Source organism: Homarus americanus, unplaced genomic scaffold (genome assembly GCF_018991925.1).
Source record: "Homarus americanus isolate GMGI-L3 unplaced genomic scaffold, GMGI_Hamer_2.0 scaffold26646, whole genome shotgun sequence".
Taxonomy (NCBI): Eukaryota; Metazoa; Arthropoda; class Malacostraca; order Decapoda; family Nephropidae; genus Homarus; species Homarus americanus.
Genome location: NW_024751448.1, coordinates 1 through 7,500, shown reverse-complemented (window position 1 = coordinate 7,500; position 7,500 = coordinate 1). Strand labels below are relative to the sequence as shown.

Sequence of the window (7,500 nt, the reverse complement as noted above, 5' to 3'; positions counted from 1 at the left end):
CGGTCATCAAGGGAGTCTCTCTCGAGTATTTGCTACTACCACCAAGATCTGCACCAGTGGCGGCTTCAGGCCGGCCCACGCCGAAACCCTTCAGCGCTCACCACTGCGACCCTCCTACTCACCGGGGCTTCGAGACCTCGCCTTGAGAGCGAGGCCGGTAGTGCGCCCGGCGGTCGAGTATCGGGAGAATGCTTGAGCGCCATACCATTTTAAGGGCTAGTTGCTTCGGCAGGTGAGTTGTTACACACTCCTTAGCGGATTCCAACTTCCATGGCCACCGTCCTGCTGTCTATAGCAACCAACGCCTTTCAATGGGATCTGAATGAGCATTCATTTAGGCCCCTTAACTCGCCGTTTGGTTCATCCCACAGCGCCAGTGCTGCTTACCAAAAGTGGCCCACTAGATACTCAGATTAGTCGCCGGAGCTTCATCCCTACAAGCAAGCTCGGCATCTCACCCATTTAAAGTTTGAGAATAGGTTGAGGACGTTTCGTCCCCAAGACCTCTAATCATTCGCTTTACCGGATGAAATTCACCCTGCGAGTTCCAGCTATCCTGAGGGAAACTTCGGAGGGAACCAGCTACTAGATGATTTGATTAGTCTTTCGCCCCTATACCCAGCTCCGACGATCGATTTGCACGTCAGAATCGCTACGGACCTCCACCAGAGTTTCCTCTGGCTTCATCCTGGCCAGGCATAGTTCACCATCTTTCGGGTCCCAACATATCTGCTCATGGTACTTGCCGACTGCCGCGGAAGGCCTGCCCGGTCGCGCCTCCGCCGTTTACCGACGGCCGCTTCGAGACGGACAGCTTACTTGTGGCGTCTTAGCAAGTCGGGCCTGCACCCCCCTCCCATGAGGGAAATTAAACTTCGACCATCGCCCTGACGGCCTCCACCACACGCAGCGTCCAGAAGCGAGGGGAAAGTATCTCACGCTTGTCGCGGCGTGGCGAGGAGCGCAAACGCGGTCAGGATGCGGCCCAGACGCACCGGAGAGCGCCCGTACAGCTGCGGGCGCCCGTCACTCATTTAAGCCTTTGGGTTTAGTGGCCCATTGGCTTGCACACATATTGGAGCTCGCGGTCCGTGTTTCCAAGACGGGTGGTGGATCACCGACCTTTTACTTTTTGCTTGAGAACAAAGCGCCGCGAAGTAGCTGACAAGCTCTTCTCGGCGACCGTAAGCAGGGCATGAGGACACCGGTGGTTCCCATCATAGCGGGTCTCCCCCCCAGGCGAGCTGAGAGAGAGTCGGCGGCGAGGTACCAGTCCGACCGGGCCTTCGACGTCCCCGGCAACGGGTCGCGGTGACCTACTACGAGGCGAAATACGCCCGCCGACGCCAGCGTGAGTGGGGGCGCGCCCAAACATTTTTGGGTCGCTCAATTACAACACCCCACCCAGCCGACAGCCGACGAGCTGAATCCCCTCAGTTCGACCTTCGAGTTTCCACCCGTTTGGCTCTTAACGGTTTCACGTACTCTTGAACTCTCTCTTCAAAGTTCTTTTCAACTTTCCCTCACGGTACTTGTTCGCTATCGGTCTCGTGGTCATATTTAGCCTTAGATGGAGTTTACCACCTGCTTTGGGCTGCACTTTCAAGCAACCCGACTCTACAGAGAGGCCCTTTCCGACCGTCCCATCTGTACCCTCCCGGGCGCCGCCATACGGGCCTGTCACCCTCCATGGGCAGTGGCCGCTTTCAAGCTTGACTTAGGCGGTATGGGACGGCGTGCTGGACCCTCTGAAACGCAACACCCCTCGTGCCCGAAGACATCGAGGTTATGCGCTGGGCTTTTCCCGGTTCAGTCGCCCTTACTAAGGGAATCCCTGTTGGTTTCTTTTCCTCCGCTTATTAATATGCTTAAATTTGGCGGGTAGCTCTCTCCTACTACGAGGTCGATCGTGGTCTCATCATCCTTAGGGGAACAAGTTCCCCAACCACGAAGCGGAAGACGCTCTGCCACCGACTTTCTTCACCACCGACATTACCAGGCAGGAAGGTTTGAGGGGCTTGTCGCGGGGGTACCAGCGGCCATGGCGCCGGCACTCCCACCCCTGACTCCGTTCCTTCTCATTGAGTGGTAAATAGCCAATAGGAAAAGTGTTCCAGCAGAACATCTCTCGCAGAGTCATATACACACACAGTTTTAATGCATATAAGCTCGTGTTCCGCCCTTACTCGGCCGCACCTTTGCCGCTTAAACTTTGACCTCTTTCCCCGTTCCCGCATGCCACAGCAGTGGCACTTGTTTATCCGGAGAAAGAGAGCGAGAGTCGCAGTATTAATTGGCGTGAGCGGCCTTTCCGGCTGCAGAACTAGTGCTCTATCCCGGCGAGCGCCGTTATGAGGCGCAACACCGTCTTTAACGCGTTTAGAGAGAACTCCCCCTGCCTCCCTCCCAGTCATGAGATAGACGTGGACTCGTGGCGAACTCTCAAAGAGAACGCCCACACCGCGTCTGACCGTGGGAGAGGGTGGAGGAGGGCGTGAGGAAGAGCACGGCGTCACCCAAGCATTCTCATCTCTCTGCCTGCACCACTACATGGTAGACTGCGGGCCCAGGCGCACTCATCAATTTAGGTTCCACTGCAATGCATGCCAAGCACTCTTTTCGAGGTGATAGACGAAATTCCGGCGGGGCTTACTTAAAAGATATCCGACCGGTTTCGTTTCCTCTTCGTGGGATGGAGTGCCTCTTAGAACATGTGCAGCATCAGCCATGAGCGGCCGACGGCCATTCGTGTCTCTGTGGACAGCAGGCAAAAGAGCGCCGCCTCCAGTTATTTCGCGAGGGCGACAACTTTAGCCGGCTGTTGTGGTTGAATGTGGAATTAGCGCCAAGTCCATGGACTTGCTAGTGATAAACTGCTTGTTTTTAAAGAGACGCGCCTCGCGCAGAAGCGTGGCCGATTAAACAAAGAAGGCTTCGGTTGAGGTTACCCACCGTTAATGGGGAGACGGTCAGCAGGTACCGAACTACGCGGCAACCGATGGATGTATATTTCGACCCTGCGTGGTAGGCTCTGAAAGCTCATATGGCTGCCGCCGCCGCAATATGCGTTCAACTTGTCGATGTATCTGGTATTCTTGCGATTCACATACCGACACGCGGTTTGCTGCGGTCTTCATCGACCCACGAGCCGAGTGATCCCCCGTTAAGAGTTGTGTATTTGCCATTTGGTCTTTTTGCGACTAACCATCACAGGTCGAGTCTCAATGAAAGGGTTTGACAGACATAGCCCAAGTTTGTGGTTTGGGTTTGGCCGGACGGCTTGTTGTTGTTTTTTGACACTTGAATTTCACTCTTTTTGGGTCAAGAGGCTTATTCGCCGGTAGTAAGGAACGGACGGGCAGCCGTCCAAAGCCCCGTCCGTCCTCCTCCTCCGGTCTTCGCGCTCTCGCCCGAGTGTGGTCCACCTACAGCGTGGTGGTACCTATTTTTGGTGCGGGGGCCGGGATTGTCCTCTTTAGCTGCTGGAGTTGCCAGAGCAGAGCCGGGGCAAGCCCAAATCAGGAAGTAGTAGTAGTAGTTTTAAGCGCCCGTTCTCTTTCTCTCTGTTAATGATCCTTCCGCAGGTTCACCTACGGAAACCTTGTTACGACTTTTACTTCCTCTAAATGATCAAGTTTGGACATCTTTCCGTCAGCTCGAGGCGACGACCCCAGAAAACCCTCGCGGGCAACGGGGCCGACAATCCAAGAGCGCCAGTCCGAAGGCCTCACTAAATCATTCAATGGGTAGTAGCGACGGGCGGTGTGTACAAAGGGCAGGGACGTAGTCAGCGCAAGCTGATGACTTGCACTTACTGGGAATTCCTCGTTCATGGGAAACAATTGCAAGCCCCAATCCCTATCAAGAAAGGCTTTGAACGGGTTACCCGCTCCTCTCGGAGGGAAAACTCGTTGATCCTTCAGTGTAGCGCGGCCCAGAACATCTAAGGGCATCACAGACCTGTTATTGCTCAATCTCGTGCGGCTAGAATTGCCGCTTATCCCTCTAAGAAGAAGTTGCGAACTGGACACCATTTTCTGGAGATCCGTCGACTACTTAGTAGGCCAGAGTCTCGTTCGTTATCGGAATTAACCAGACAAATCGCTCCACCAACTAAGAACGGCCATGCACCACCACCCACCGAATCGAGAAAGAGCTCTCAATCTGTCAATCCTTCCGGTGTCTGGGCCTGGTGAGGTTTCCCGTGTTGAGTCAATTGCCGCAGGCTCCACTCCTGGTGGTGCCCTTCCGTCAATTCCTTTAAGTTTCAGCTTTGCAACCATATTCCCCGGAACCCAAAGACTTTGGTTTCCCGGAAGCTGCCCGCCGGGTCATGGGAATAACGCCGGCGGATCGCTAGTTGGCATCGTTTATGGTTAGAACTAGGGCGGTATCTGATCGCCTTCGAACCTCTAACTTTCGTTCTTGATTAATGAAAACATCCTTGGCAAATGCTTGCAGTAGTTCGTCTTGCGACGGTCCAAGAATTTCACCTCTAGCGTCGCAACGAATGCCCCCGCCTGTTCCGATTAGTCATTACCTCTGGTTCCGAAAACCAACAAAATAGAACCGAGGTCCTATTCCATTATTCCATGCATCACCATTCGCCATTCAAATAGCCTGCTCTGAGCACTCTAATTTTTTCAAAGTAAACTCTCCGCCACTCGGGACACTCGACAAAGAGCATCCTGCGAGGCGGGGCGTGTTCGAGCGTGACAGTAAACACCGGGCGGTGCACCGTCAGTCCGGAACTGAGATCCAACTACGAGCTTTTTAACCGCAACAACTTTAATATACGCTATTGGAGCTGGAATTACCGCGGCTGCTGGCACCAGACTTGCCCTCCAATGGATACTCGTTAAAGGATTTAAAGTGTACTCATTCCGATTGCAGGCCTCGGATGAGACTCACATCGTTATTTTTCGTCACTACCTCCCCGTGCCGGGAGTGGGTAATTTGCGTGCCTGCTGCCTTCCTTAGATGTGGTAGCCGTTTCTCAGGCTCCCTCTCCGGAATCGAACCCTGATTCCCCGTTACCCGTTATAGCCATTGTAGGCGCATAACCTACAATCGAAAGCTGATAAGGCAGACACTTGAAAGAAGCGGCGCCGGTGCGGAGACCGTGCGCTCAGCCCGAAGTTATTCAGATTCACCACAGGTGGGTTACGGACCGGGGCCCGACCAGTTTTGAACTAATAAAAGCGCTCTTCCCTTGCGGTCAGAGACCAATTGCATGTATTAGCTCTAGAATTGCCACAGTTATCCAAGTAAGTGGGTTTACAGATCCAATGAAACATAGCTGATTTAATAAGCCATTCGCGGTTTCGCCTTAAATCGGCTTGTACTTACACATGCATGGCTTAATCTTTGAGACAAGCATATGACTACTGGCAGGATCAACCAGGTAGCTGCTGCTGTTGGCGGCGCCTATCACGGCGGCCAAAATAGTGAGATTGAGAGAGAGGCAGAAGACATTGGGCGAGGGACCGCACGTTGGCCTTAGAGAAATAGCAAACCAGATGATCAGATCTAACTGCACCTTCTCTTGCTATCCTCGGCGCCGGCAGCGCCACCGTGTGTGCCAATCTCCTCCCTTATCCGCTCCTCTTTGCCCCAGCTCCAGCGAGGCAGCCGACATTGGGCGAGGGACCGCACGTTGGCCAATCTCCTCCCTTATCCGCTCCTCTTCTCTTTGCCCCAGCGAGGCAGAAGACATTGGGCGAGGGACCGCACGTTGGCCTTAGAGAAATAGCAAACCAGATGATCAGATCAAACTGCACCTTCTCTCGCTATCCTCGGCGCCGGCAGCGCCACCGTGTGTGCCAATCTCCTCCCTTATCCGCTCCTCTTCTCTTCTCTTTGCCCCAGCGAGGCAGCCGACATTGGGCGAGGGACCGCACGTTGGCCTTAGAGAAATAGCAAACCAGATGATCAGATCAAACTGCACCTTCTCTTGCTATCCTCGGCGCCGGCAGCGCCACCGTGTGTGCCAATCTCCTCCCTTATCCGCTCCTCTCCTCTTTACCCAGCTCCAGCGAGGCAGCCGACATTGGGCGAGGGACCGCACGTTGGCCAATCTCCTCCCTTATCCGCTCCTCTTCTCTTTGCCCCAGCGAGGCATAAGACATTGGGCGAGGGACCGCACATTGGCCCATCTCCTCCTCTCTCTCTTTCTCTTACTGTTTGTGGGGGCGTGGGCTCATGAGCGCCATCGTCGCCCAATATTGGTTAGGTTGTGTATTTCACGGGTGGGAACCGCCATCATCGTTGTTAGGTGATGGGGTAACCCAACGTGTGCTTTGACGAGTTTTGGCTGCTAAACTCTCTTTTTAGTATACTCGGCTCCCCAGACTTCGCCCACCAGTGCGTGTTGAACCATGGCGTTGTCTATGCACATTTAGGGTAGCCGTTTAGCGTGGAATAGTGTGGATACCGGTCAAGAGACGGTTGGGCGCTGCATTGAAGGCCGGCACAGACGCGGAGCAGGGTGATCAGCCAACGCAAGTCCGCTAAGTTGGAGCGAACCCAGCAAAGGCTGAAGAGCCCGTTCGGACTAGAAGGCGCAGCATATGCTGTGGCGGAAACTAGTAGGGTGGCGGCGGTGTGCGCCCGAGAGAAGAGAGAGAGAGGCGGAGTAAATAATGTCAACGGAAGAGACTGGCAAGTGTAATTGATAGAAGCGCTTGAGCCTACTGTATAAAGCCCATCACGCGTTTCTCCGTCCAATGAGACTAAAAATCTCTCTCTCTCTCCTTCTGCTCCAGCCATTGCAGGGCAGGGAAGCGACGGCAATTTTGGTTGTTGTTTTGAATGCCGCGCTTTGCTTCGCAGAGGCGCCGAAGCGCTCCGCTGGGGGGCGGAAGATATTTCACACCGAATATGTGTGTGAAGGCACCCTCTCCCCTTAATATAGTGAAATAGTGCAATCCAGCATACAAGGTCGGACGATAGGACATTCACCGTACCGCACCTCGAGAGTGGATGTTGGGTAAGGTTAAAACCGGACTGTTCGCAGACAGCCGAATAACCCGGTTCCGGACTAATTGGTGGATGCAACATCATGGTGATGCTGCTGCTGTCGCGGAAACCGCAGTGGCGACGTGAGAGAGTAATAATGTTCAATAGGAGAGCGACCTGGCTGAATTAATTGATAGATCTGAGCCTACTAGCCATTAGCCAGCTCCACTGCCATTCACTCCTGACCCAATGGGACTATTCTCTCTCTCGCTCTCCTTCTGCTCCAGCCATGGCAGGGCAGGGAGAGGAAATCGACGGCAATTTGGGTTGTTGTTTTTGAATGCCGCGTTTTGCTTCGCAGAGGCGCCGAAGCGCTCCGCTGGGGGGCGGAAGATATTTCACATCGAATATGTGTGTGAAGGCACCCTCTCCCCTTAATATAGTGAAATAGTGCAATCCAGCATACAAGAGCGGACGATAGGACAGTCACCGTACCGCACCTCGAGAGTGGAAGTTGTTTGATCGTTTGTTAGGCAAGGTTAA

At 54.0% G+C, this 7,500-nt stretch overlaps 2 non-coding genes and 1 pseudogene across 2 annotated transcripts in view; all 3 read right to left on the bottom strand.

Moving 5' to 3' along the window:
- LOC121854661 overlaps positions 1 to 1,906 on the bottom strand; it is a 4,335-nt gene extending 2,429 nt beyond the window's left edge. The window contains exon 1 of the ribosomal RNA XR_006086620.1: positions 1 to 1,906. This exon is cut by the window's left edge and continues 2,429 nt beyond it. This is a non-coding gene — a ribosomal RNA (large subunit ribosomal RNA).
- A 1,120-nt stretch (positions 1,907 to 3,026) lies between these two features.
- Positions 3,027 to 3,172, bottom strand: LOC121854658 (annotated as a pseudogene).
- A 395-nt stretch (positions 3,173 to 3,567) lies between these two features.
- On the bottom strand, positions 3,568 to 5,407 carry LOC121854659. The gene has a single exon (XR_006086619.1). It is a non-coding gene; the product is annotated as a small subunit ribosomal RNA (ribosomal RNA).
- Between the last annotated feature and the right edge of the window lie 2,093 nt (positions 5,408 to 7,500).